Source organism: Neoarius graeffei, chromosome 24 (assembly GCF_027579695.1).
Source record: "Neoarius graeffei isolate fNeoGra1 chromosome 24, fNeoGra1.pri, whole genome shotgun sequence".
NCBI lineage: Eukaryota > Metazoa > Chordata > Actinopteri > Siluriformes > Ariidae > Neoarius > Neoarius graeffei.
In genome coordinates, this window is record NC_083592.1 from 50,843,633 (window position 1) to 50,856,938 (window position 13,306).

Consider the following 13,306-nt stretch of genomic DNA (forward strand, 5'->3'; position numbering starts at 1 on the left):
TTTACTGTTTCAGCTCACTTAACACATTTTGTACTTTTACACTTTCTGCCTGTTGATGCGTCGCGCTGTCCAATCAGAGGCGGCCAAATTTGCATATTACAGGAAGGATTTCTGGGATAGCATTGAGTTTACAGTTCAGAGGGATCTGGCTTCTTTAGACGCTGTCGTCTTAAAACTGAATGAATATTTAAAAAGAGCCAAATGAGCCAGTCTTTTGAACGGCTCTTTTCAAAGAACGGATCACAAAGATGCGGATCCCATCAAAGAGCCATAAATCCCATCTCTACTAGCGCGCCCTGCCCGCGCTGGTTCTTTGGGGGAGGAGGGCAGAGGACTCTGGCTGTGCGGGGCATTACAGTCTAGCTGCTATCGTGTTTTTTTTTTTTTTTTTTTCTGTTCCAAGTTCCTGGCAGTTTCAAAAGCTTATGAAAAACCTACATCATGTCACAGAGCGTTAATCTCGCGATAAAATTATCACCGTTAAAATTTAGTCAAGTTAATGCGTTAATAACGCGACATTTTTGACAGCACTAATGTAAATCAAACCCACCTCCACGGAGTTGTAGTCCAGGTTGGCACATCGCAGGGTAAGAAGCTCACGGCATCTTGAGTACAACGGTGCAAAATTTTCCCCCTCTTGAATTTCGACACACCTGTCAAAGATTTCACGCTTCTGTTCGCTGAATATCCTAACGATCACAAACGCAGGCTCTGCAGGATTCCCCTCCACAGGCATGTTTCTTCCGCAAGTCTTTAGATAAAGTGAAAGGGGCGATTTGATTGGTTTTCGACGTCACATGACCTCAACCTGCAGTCTGTTTTTCTGTTGGTGGGAGTTTGATTTATATCTCCCCCCCCCCCCCCCCCCCTTGCATTTTCTTCAAGCGGCAATTCCGAGAACCAGCTAATCGAATTGGTGTGGCCTTAGCATGTTTTTGAGATTGGCTTGCTAATTTGCATTTAGCATGGCATTGTTGGCCAAATTAGTTATAGTGCTGTGTTTGTAGCTGGCTAGCTTCGCTAATGTTGCTAAAAATGGCTTGAGTCTTTTGTTTTAAGCTGTGGGGTTAATAATTGACTAGTCTTGGGAATTGAACAGCTTCATCATCTTCCAGATATTGACTCAAACTTTTTCTCATGAAGAGAAACCGAGAAATGTTTGCACTGTTAGCACACAAAGTACTGGTTACTGTGTAGGCTAAATATTGATAGGCTAATTTTGTTTTGAGACACCTAGTGTTTCCTGAAGAGTACAGATTCGTAGCCAAAAATGAATTTCCTCACAGCAGCATATGCAGGAATAAAAATGGCATCCAGTTAAACTGCTATATGGGTCTGTCTCAGAAACTGGGTACTGTGGGGGTGCCCCACTAAATATACTCAGTCAATAAACTATACGGTTTTGAATGGTGATGTTGGTTTTAATTTGAAATAATACAGATAAAACTAAATCTTTGATGTGAATACTCCTATTCAGAATTTGGCAAAAATTCTGCAAATTTGTGGAAAACTGGTGGCTTGATCTGGGACATGATAAACGGTCGACTACATCGCATTCCCTTAAGGTTGTAGCCCACTGAAAAGTCTACAGTTATCACTAATTGTATTTTAAGTTGTAACTTTATACACCTAAGGATGGTGCGCTCACAGAATAATCATAACCGTAATAAAACATCATGCAAAATATCTGATCACCGTCGTAACTCCATTTTCCGCAGACCCAAAACCAATACGATCGTGTGCTTTGATCTAAATGGAAAGCCTCCGGGTCAAGGTCACTACCTCACCAAAAGTAGTAACTTAAAATCACTACGCCATATAAAAATGTAGTGTTAAATCAGCGGTTTTTTTTTTTTTTTTTTAAACGAAAGCCGAATGTTTCTTACGGAATATGTTATGATGGTAGCTGGTGTTGTATGAATCTCTGAGCTATAAAATGAGTTGTGGGGTTTTATTTTTTATTTTTTTTAAAAACCGTAGTGTTATTTGTGTGCGGGGAAGGACACACATTAACAATTTGCATGTGTAGAATGGAATTTTCCACTCCAGCAGTTAGAAGTTGATCGTGCTTCTATTTGTGGTATTTCTGTTACGCGGGTGATCTGTTCAGACGTCATCACTGAAAAGGGGAGTTTTGACTTTTTTTTTTTTTTTTTTTTTTAAATAGTGTTTTAGTCTTGCAGTATAAGGCAATAGAATTATAGATGAAAGTCTTCCAGATTTATCCGGATATTTGACAAAACTGTTGAAAATTTCCAGTTTTCCGAATGGAGAAATTTATTTTTCAGGGTCCTAGACACGGCGTAATACTTCACATCGTCCTTGCATGGGCGCAGTCCTTAAATGGCCCAAACATCTCATCTCATTATCTCTAGCTGCTTTATCCTGTTCTACAGGGTCGCAGGCAAGCTGGAGCCTATCCCAGCTGACTACGGGCGAAAGGTGGGGTACACCCTGGACAAGTCGCCAGGTCATCACAGGGCTGACACATAGACAACCATTCCAGTGTTTCCGCTATGTACAATTGGCTGCGGCGGGCCGCCGCACCTTGATTTTTGCTGCCGCACCTTCAGGAATTCCTGAAGGGGGGCCGTGGCCCGGGTAACTTTTTGAAAATTATTTAAAAAATGGTCTAAACCAATATTTTTTGACGTTGAGCGGACTCGAGCCTGGCATGAACCGCTCCGACACGCTATAATGACACCAATCTATCACCAGCCAATCAGGAGACTTAATCAAACGCATCCCCCGCCCACTTGTGTCCGCGTCTGAAGGCCAATTTATGCTGACAACCCAGTCCTCGCAGATAGCGTCGCAGACAGTGTCTGCGTAGCCCCCCCCCCCCCCCCCCCCCCAACCTTCGCAGACGCTCTGTGGGCACCTCCCAAAAATTGTGACCACCACAGAAGCCTCGCAGACAGCGTCGCAGACAAGAGGGCTCTGATTGGTCCACTCTACATCTGCTGTACACGCACTTCCGCTTCCCTACTTTCCCGGTTTTTGTTTTCACGACCGCCATTTTTAAAAACACGAGCAAAGATGGAGCAGCACGAAGAGCGGTTGATCGAGGAAGTGAGGAAGTATGTACATCTATACGACTCCAGTTCTAGTCATTATAAGTAACCGTAGGATAAACACTCCATTAACCACACCCACCAACTACTCCTAGCGATTTCGCGACTTCGCGCCCCCTTGCGTTGTGGCGGTGATAACATCACGCACGCCTATTACTCCCCGCTCAACGATAAATTACAACTGTCTGCAAAAAGCTGTCTGCGAAAGCCTTGTCGCAAGAGCATGCAGAGGCCCTGAGACGTTGAATTTTCTCAGAAGGAGGGAAGTTGACTGAGGTAAGACTGTGTGATAAATTAACGAACGAATAAGAGAGGAATTTCAACATATAGGGCTTAAGTTTGTTACCGTTAAATAAGCATTGCTTGTACAGTAGCGTTATGTCGTTACAACGTTGACCCACTTTTAACGTACTGACTAGCCGCTAACATGCTAATTAGCTTGCTGTCAAAAGTGCAAAGACCTTAAATTGCTCTGTGTAAATTAGAAAATGGCGCAACTTCCTCTGTAGCCGTCAATGGACAAGCACAGACTTGTCTTGAGTTTCGAGCCGATCACAACAGGGCAGCGCTGTGGCCTGAGGTAAAACATGATAGTTTAAATTACAAAAATGAGTACACCCAATGACTGTCTCGTCCTCTTCATATACTCATGCTGTTTAAGTAATGCAATAAAACTAATCTTTAAAAGTGGAATTTACTCACTGTTTGCATTGAATGAACGTTCAGGTTAACAGTGTAATAGTGTTGCAGTGTTCTGCAAATCTGCAATTTAATATTTCAGATCTTGAGACATGAAAGTGCTATTTTAAAAAATAAAAGGTCAGAAATGTTTTCTTTGTCGTCTATTTAGTTCATTTTATTTCCTCAATAATTTTCCTTGATTGAGAAATGGGTCTGGGCTCTTATGGGTTAATCAGTAGCCTGCATGCTAGTATATGTTCCATTTACAGTCAAACATTTTGATGGACTCCAGGCTCAATTTTGATTAATCAAAAATCTGCGTAGTAGTACAGTCTGAAGATGCTCTTGCACATTTAGTGCCAATTGAACAAAAATTATGGGAGGATATAGGTTTAAGTTTTACAGTTTTTGAAGTGAGTGATGGATTGATAAGTTTAGATGTGTTCAATATTTTCTTATCTTCAGACATAATATTGTAGATGTTTCTTTACCTGCTTGATAGTTTTGACCGGGACTCCAATCTTCCTCAGAAGAGTCATTAGTCCTTAAATTAAATTCATTATAGACATGAACTTAAAATCATTGTTTTATTTTATGGCCTCGGTGCCCTGACTTTTGGCCTTCGTACCCTCGGCATCAGCAGAGCGTTCGTTTTCCACACTTCGTCGACTGAAATCATACCTCCGATCCACAATGACACAAAAGAGACTGAATGACTTGATGAACTGCCATATTCACCGTGACATTCTGGAACAAACTGACATGACAGCCATCGCAAAGGAGTTCGTGCAGGCCAATGACAGACGCAGGCAGGCCTTTGGGAAGTTTTAAGGGTAAGTCATTGGTTGCTTCTGTTAGCACCGCCAAGTGCACTGCTTCCTCTGTTTTCAATGTTTCTATCCTGCATTGGTACTGATACAAGCAAGTTGTTTAAGTTGAGTTAGCCTACTACCAAGGTGCTTTTGTTGTGTACTGTTGGCTGTTTTAGCATTTTATTCTGCGCAGTTATGTGCTGGCATGTTGTGGGCTAAAGTCATGACCGATGGATTAATCTATGTATAGCCTTCTGTGCTGTTGGCTGTTTTTATCCTCGTACTGGGGTGGGACGTCTGAGCGCAGGTCTTGCCACCGCACCTTCAAACATTTTCTAGGGGAAACACTGCATTCACACCTACGGTCAATTTAGAGTCGCCAGTTAACCTAACCTGCATGTCTTTGGACTGTGGGGGAACCGGAGCACCCGGAGGAAACCCACGCGAACACGGGGAGAACATGCAAACTCCACACAGAAAGGCCCTCGCCGGCCATGGAGCTCGAACCCGGACCTTCTTGCTGTGAGGCGACAGCGCTAACCACTACACCACCGTGCCGCCCTAGCCCAAACACAGTTCATTGATTAAAGACAGGTGGTTTTTTTTTTTTTTTTTTTTTTTAAGGGCGCTCATGCCGGAGCTCGTTAGGCGTGTGCGCTTTCAGGTGCACGAGCTTAGGCATGCAGGATTGACACCATTCTTCGCAAGCGCAACACAATCGCACTAGAAAGCATGTTCAAGCTGCCAGTGTAGCTGCAGTCTTTTTAGTTGCGAATTACAAGTATTTTCTCTTGTGTTAATAATTCGCCATGTCAAAACAAGCAAAACTTTCCTCCTCCTTTCGACGTGAAGAGAGGTAAGCAATTTATTTTATAATGGAAGAGCCGGTTTCTAAGCTACCTAAAACTAGCAATGGTAATTTTATTTTTGTTACATAATGCACTCAGGCTGCCAGTCAGTGTGTGACACACACACACACACACACACACACACACACACCCTTGAAAAATCCTCGCTACGCCCCTGATTTCTCATCTCATTATCTGTAGCCGCTTTATCCTGTTCTACAGGGTCGCAGGCGAGCTGGAGCCTATCCCAGCTGACTACGGGCGAAAGGCGGGGTACACCCTGGACAAGTCGCCAGGTCATCACAGGGCTGACACATAGACACAGACAACCATTCACACTCACATTCACACCTACGCTCAATTTAGTCACCAGTTAACCTAACCTGCATGTCTTTGGACTGTGGGGGAAACCGGAGCACCCGGAGGAAACCCACGCGGACACGGGGAGAACATGCAAACTCCACACAGAAAGGCCCTCGCCGGCCACGGGGCTCGAACCTGGACCTTCTTGCTGTGAGGCGACAGCGCTAACCACTACACCACCGTGCCGCCCCGCCCCGATTTACATGAGAAATTTGGTATTCATTGGCATGTTTAAATTTACAGACAATATGAACTAATGTAAACAATTGGCTTCAACTCACATAAATATGAATTGGAAATGTTTAGTTCACTTTAGCTTCTGCAAACGCACAACTCTACTAAAAGATTGATAAACGAGGCTCAACGTCCCCAACACTGAAAGCTTTAGAAACTCTAACAGACCTTTTACTTTTTAACAGGACTGTTTTTTGGGATTTTGCTGAGTTTACCTTCAACTGTCATATATATATATATATATATATATATATATATATATATATATATATATATATATATATATATATATATATATATATATAATCTCAGTCCTGAAAATTACTCCTTTAACTAGGGGAATTAAATTTGATATTTTTGACACAATCATTAATGTACATGAAAGAAAACGGCTTAAGTTATAACTTGTTTTAGTGAAAATAAGTACTAGAATGCAGGGTTTTGTGTGTTATGTTAATTTTTTCGGGGGACGCCCCCCCCCCCCCCCCCCCCCCATCTTAGTTTGACTTTCAAAAGTTCAGGATTTTTTTTTCCCCACTTTCATCTCTATAGAATGTTTTTCTTTTTCATATTTCGTAGTGTTTGTGTATTTTTGGCCAATATTTTGCAGCCATGCACTGTAAAATATAATAAGTTGACTTTACTTAAAAATATGCAAAGTCGTTGCCTCAAAAAAAGTCATTTATGTTGATTTAGATAAATTAGATTGGGTTAACTTATTTTTTGTGAGTTTGCAGTACTCAAATTAACTTAGATTAGTTTGATTACATTAACTTATTTATTTTGAGTTTGCAGTACTCACAAACTTATATTAATTTGATTACATTAACTTATTTATTGTGAGTTTGCAGTACTCATCTTATATAATTTTGATTACATTAACTTGTACTGTAAACTTAAAATAAATAAGTTAATGTAATCAAACTAATCTAAGTTAATTTGAGTACTGCAAACTCACAAAAAATAAGTTAACCCAATCTAATTTATCTAAATCAACATAAATGACTTTTTTTGAGGCAACGACTTTGCATATTTTTTTTAAGTAAAGTCAACTTATTATATTTTACAGTGTGGTCAATTTAGATCGAACTTTTGATAGAATCTACAGCCAGTCATTTTGCCCCGCCTCGCGCTCCGTCCGGTGCGGTAGTGATGTCCCATTGCTCGCGTGCTACAGCAGAGACCGGCGCGACGTACAGTCGCTGTTCTTTTACCACCGCCGTTATTCTCATCTTTCCGGTGTGTTATTGATTTTTCCATTGTGTCCTATTTCGCCATATCAAATACCCAAAATGTATCATATTATTCATATTTAACTGAATAATCAATTCAGTCATCATAACTTGGCATTTTTAACCCAAGCAATCAAAAAGAGGAAATTTATTCAATATTTTCACTCATCTGTGAAGGAGGGGCTTTAATTCTTCATGATGGAGTTATTTTATATGGAAATCAATTTTACAAAAGCATTAGAATTGCAATCAAAATTCCACAGTGGAGGCCAGATAAAGCAAGATGCTGTCTTTTATTCTTATTAAACATGAAAAAAGAAACATTGAGTGTTGGGTAAATGCAAAAAAAAAAAAAGTAAAATTAAATTTATTTTTTAACCATAATGTCCCCAATGAGAGACCAGTTTCGGAGACGGACCCATAACTGTCGCTGTATTTGGTTTATGGTTGAAGTTACAGTCAAGCTGCTGTAATTGATAGTGTTGGCATGAACCCAGTGTACAATTTTAGGCTGACAGGACAGGAATATTCCAGAAGGTGAGGACCATTAACATGTTTTGATGCATCTTCAAGTGAGATTGTACTATTTTTGAAATGCTGAAATTGATGAAATACAGTCACCTGTACTCTTTTTCATGTAATTCTCCAATCAGCCAGTGCAGTACAAATTTACAACATATCTTCAAATCCTGGAGATGCAGGTCAAGAGCTTGCATTAATTTTCACATCTGATCTCAAAGTGATCTTGGTGACTTTGACTATGGCCAAGCCAAGCTGGTGTGAGACTGGCTGGTTTGAGTACTGCATTTCAGAACCTGCTGATCTACAATGGAGTCTAGCAACTCTTTACATCCATGATGCACAGAAAAGCATTTCAAAACGTACAAGTGTCAAACCTTAAAGCTAAAAACCACATTGTGCTCCACTCCTTTGTTAAATCTCACAGGACGGCTACAAATATAGTAGTTTGAATGGTGAAAGGTAAAAACAAAACATGCTAACGGAGAAATGTCTAACTTAAGCTCACAAAGACTTACTGCTGATGCGAGCCTGTTTTTCTGTACAAGCTTGTATCGTCAGAGGCCCACAAGCGCTGGCGACCGGTGGTTTTCTCCACCTACGCAAACAGTCTGCACCGGCTACTTGATCCCTGGGGCGGACTTGCATTTCAATGTTCAAGGGTTTTTATTGTCTCCACTGGCCACAATTTGCTGCAAATCCAATTATTCCACCACAAAATTATCTTCGAGTCGGGTCATGACCGGAAGCAATGCCATGTTTGATCGACTCTTGCACTCTGATTTAGCTGAGCCGGACCATGTGACCCACGCTGTAGCGTATGTAGTTGTGTTGTAGAGCCAGGCAGCGTACTACAGAGGGTAACTGAGAAAGTCGAGTACACACACATCTGGAGGGAAATTTCATACAGATTTTTCAAGCATTTTACAGGGCGATGGTTAGTAACTTATTAGCTGAGAATGTACCAGAAGGCGTGTAAATTTCAAAATTTTCCGAGGAGGCATGCCCCCAGACCTCCCTAGCATTAGCCTCACCATCGCAAATTCTTTTTATTTTTTTTAATATTAAAGCCGGCTACTTCAGATTTTCTGGAGAACCCTGTTCGTGGTTGTATAACCTAAATGGAATATGGTCATTTTCTTTACTCAGATCTATTGTCAGGATCTTCATTATATAATTAGTATATAAACACAAGTGATTATAGGAAGTCGTGTGCGCGGATTCGGTCAATGGATTTGGACGATTTCTCAATCACCTTGAGTGATTTGGCAAAATAGTGGCCAATCGCTTCATTACCGTAAGTGAGGAAAAATTACAAATGATGAAAGAAAAATGTTCCTAAAAGCACTAAAGATGCTACGAAGTTTGGCCTAAAACTATTCACAGGGAAGATGGGATTGATTTTTTTTTTTTTTAATCGATTTTCAAAACAAAGGATTTTATGTGACTCCGCATAGATAAGTGCCCCAAGTCTTCGCCATGCCTTTATTACATTTGCATACTGATTTTGAAGTGGGATTTTATTTATTTTTAAATAATCACCTGTGTATTTATACTAAAACAATTATTCGCTCGGTGAAGATCTATGAATAATGACCTCAATTTCAGTTATTATTTACCGATATTTGCTTCGCCTTCAGCCAATAATTGTGCATTTTCTCCATTTCGTATTTCATTACAGGCTGTTAGAGTTCAACCAAGATTTTATGAAACCAGCTGAAGAACTGTTGCAGTAGAAAGTGCATGGTGTGAGTGAGTGACCTCTAGTGGCAGGCTGTAGTACAACTTTTAACCATATTTGAACACTTGGTAATCAATGGCCCAGAATCAAATTCATTCCAATGAAATTATCGGTTACTGGATGGTATTTATCAGGGTGTTAATGAGATGACACATGGTTTGAGTTAACTGACACTTTGTGCACATGCACTTTGTGTTCCTTGCCCAACCAACCAAACATTTGATGTCTGATTTAATGATATCCACCACATAAATGAATTATTCTTTCCAAGCTCTTTTAATGAATGATTTGAATCAGATCACAAGGCTCCTTGAATCACAATGTGTTCTCCAAGCAGCATTGTTAATTTAAGCTTTCTAATAATTAATTTTGGGCGGCACGGTGGTGTAGTGGTTAGCGCTGTCGCCTCACAGCAAGAAGGTCCGGGTTCGAGCCCCGTGGCCGGCGAGGGCCTTTCTGTGCGGAGTTTGCATGTTCTCTCTGTGTCCGCGTGGGTTTCCTCCGGGCGCTCCGGTTTCCCCCCACAGTCCAAAGACATGCAGGTTAGGTTAACTGGTGACTCTAAATTGAGCGTAGGTGTGAATGTGAGTGTGAATGGTTGTCTGTGTCAGCCCTGTGATGACCTGGCGACTTGTCCAGGGTGTACCCTGCCTTTCGCCCGTAGTCAGCTGGGATAGGCTCCAGCTTGCCTGTGACCCTGTAGAACAGGATAAAGCGGCTACAGATAACGAGATGAGGATATTTAGTTTTTTGCTTGAGTCAAGGAAAGTGGCATTTTGAGCCATGATGGCTCTGTGCACTGAGCTCTGATGACGATGCGTACAGGATGATCTTTTGAAATGAGAAAATCGACTCATTTGATGAGCTGAAGGTCAGTGTTTTTGATCACGATTGACAACATGAATCAAAAACCCAAATTTACTCATTTCATCAGTTTGATTATCGGAGTTAATCATCACTCAAGTTGGAGTTCAGAAGGTCGGTTTTTTTTTTTTTTTTTAAAGACAAAGTTCAGAACCATCTGTTTTTATATCCATTCAAAAATTCCTCCCAAGAGCCGATCTGATGAGATACTTGAGCTGTTAAAACTGAATGAGAGATTGTTGTAAAGTTTGGCGTGAGGTTAATAAGCCATTTCACCACAGGTAAAATAGTCGTACAGTGGTGCTTGAAAGTTTGTGAACCCTTTAGAATTTTCTATATTTCTGCATAAATATGACCTAAAACATCAGATTTTCACACAAGTCTTAAAAGTAGATAAAGAGAACCCAGTTAAACAAATGAGACAAAAATATTATACTTGGTCATTTATTTATTTAGGAAAAGGATCCAATATTACATATCTATGAGTGGCAAAAGTATGTGAACCTTTGCTTTCAGTATCTGGTGTGACCCCCTTGTGCAGCAATAACTGCAACTAAACGTTTCCGGTAACCGTTGATCAGTCCTGCACACCGGCTTGGAGGAATTTTAGCCCGTTCCTCCGTACAGAACAGCTTCAACTCTGGGATGTTGGTGGGTTTCCTCACATGAACTGCTCGCTTCAGGTCCTTCCACAACATTTCGATTGGATTAAGGTCAGGACTTTGACTTGGCCATTCCAAAACATTAACTTTATTCTTCTTTAACCATTCTTTGGTAGAACGACTTGTGTGCTTAGGGTCGTTGTCTTGTCGCATGACCCACCTTCTCTTGAGATTCAGTTCATGGACAGATGTCCTGACATTTTCCTTTAGAATTCGCTGGTATAATTCAGAATTCATTGTTCCATCAATGATGGCAAGCCGTCCTGGCCCAGATGCAACAAAACAGTCCCAAACCATGATACTGCCACCACCATGTTTCACAGATGGGATAAGGTTCTTATGCTGGAATGCAGTGTTTTCCTTTCTCCAAACATAACGCTTCTCATTTCAACCAAAAAGTTCTATTTTGGTCTCATCCGTCCACAAAACATTTTTCCAATAGCCTTCTGGCTTGTCCACGTGATCTTTAGCAAACTGCAGACGAGCAGCAATGTTCTTTTTGGAGAGCAGTAGCTTTCTCCTTGCAACCCTGCTATGCACACCATTTTGTTGTTCAGTGTTCTCCTGATGGTGGACTCATGAACATTAGCATTAGCCAATGTGAGAGAGGCCTTCAGTTGCTTAGAAGTTACCCTGGGTTCCTTTGTGACCTCGCCAACTATTACACGCCTTGCTCTTGGAGTGATCTTTGTTGGTCGACGACTCCTGGGGAGGGTAACAATAGTCTTGAATTTCCTCCATTTGTACACAATCCGTCTGACTGTGGATTGGTGGAGTCCAAACTCTTTAGAGATGGTTTTATAACCTTTTCCAGCCTGATGAGCATCAACAACGCTTTTTCTGAGGTCCTCAGAAATCTCCTTTGGTCGGGCCATGATGCACTTCCTCAAACACGTGTTGTGAAGATCAGACTTTGATAGATCCCTGTTCTTTAAATAAAACAGGGTGCCCACTCACACCTGATTGTCATCCCATTGATCGAAAACACCTGACTCTAATTTCACCTTCAAATTAACTGCTAATCCTAGAGGTTCACATACTTTTGCCACTCACAGATATGTAATATTGGATCATTTTCCTAAATAAATAAATGACCAAGTATAATATTTTTGTTTCGTTTGTTTAACTGGGTTCTCTTTATCTACTTTTAGGACTTGTGTGAAAATCTGATGATGTTTTAGGTCATATTTATGCAGAAATATAGAAAATTCTAAAGGGTTCACAAACTTTCAAGCACCACTGTAAGTTTAATTCAAATCACGTCAGTAAATTGACCAACTTCTAATTTGCATATTAATTGAAGGTAAGTTTCTCAAAGATTCGGAACATGGAGGTGCTTGTGGTGGTTTTATTTTTGTAGAGCCATGTCCAGATCTTGATCACCAATCATAAAAATGGCCTTCAAGTTTTTAAATCTAGACAGCGTTCCGATTTTATTAAATCGGTGAAATTTAGTTCCCTCTGAAATGTGGTCATTGTGATATGTTTTATTTCTGTAATATCTCAAAATATCAGGGCCATTCTGTGGCTGGGAAGTTCTTTAATTTGAGGGGATTAAAGCAAATGTGCATGAAATCGCTCGCTTCGCGCGGTCAAGCAGACAGAGGAAGCGTGCGTGCGCAGGTTTCCCTTTGAGCGTGCACTGACCGTTCCATCATTCTGTTGCTAAACAAACAGCTGATCACACAGAGGTGCTCGCTGAGCGCCAATATTTATTAGTTTGGTCCTGTGTTTTTCCCTTTTCTTCGCAAAATAACGTCTCGCTTTCCATTACTGTAGTCGGTGTTTCATTCGCACACTTGCGTCTTCCACCCCACCCCCGTTTCAAATTTCTATCCCACAATGCCTTGCGTGAACGGGGAAAGCCCACCATGTGATGTGACATAGTATCTTGTATTGGGTCATGGTGAAGCAGGAAAAAATGGAGAATTTTGGGCCGCATGGCCCTAAATTCATTGTTCTATTTTAAAAAATAAGATTGTGACTTGAATTTAGTAGCTTTCGGTCCACTAAACACAAATAATTGGGTGTCTGGGGAAAATTCTTTTTATGGCCTCCACTTGAAAAATCTGAAAGCCAGTCTAGCTTTTAAGAGTTTTGTAATGCCCCTTTTCCACCAAAGCAGTTCCAGGGCTGGTTTGGTGCCAGTGCTTAGTTTGGAACCGGGTTTTCTGTTTCCACTGACAAAGACCTGGCTCTGGGGCCAGAAAAACCGGTTCCAGGCTAGCACCAACTCTCTGCTGGGCCAGAGGAAAGAACAGCTTATGTCAGCGGGG

General features: G+C 41.0%; 1 protein-coding gene across 1 annotated transcript in view; it reads left to right on the forward strand.

The window, feature by feature from the left end:
- Positions 1-13,306, forward strand: part of castor1 (cytosolic arginine sensor for mTORC1 subunit 1) — a 49,751-nt gene that overhangs the window by 18,086 nt on the left and 18,359 nt on the right. The gene's annotated exons all lie outside the window — the stretch shown is intronic.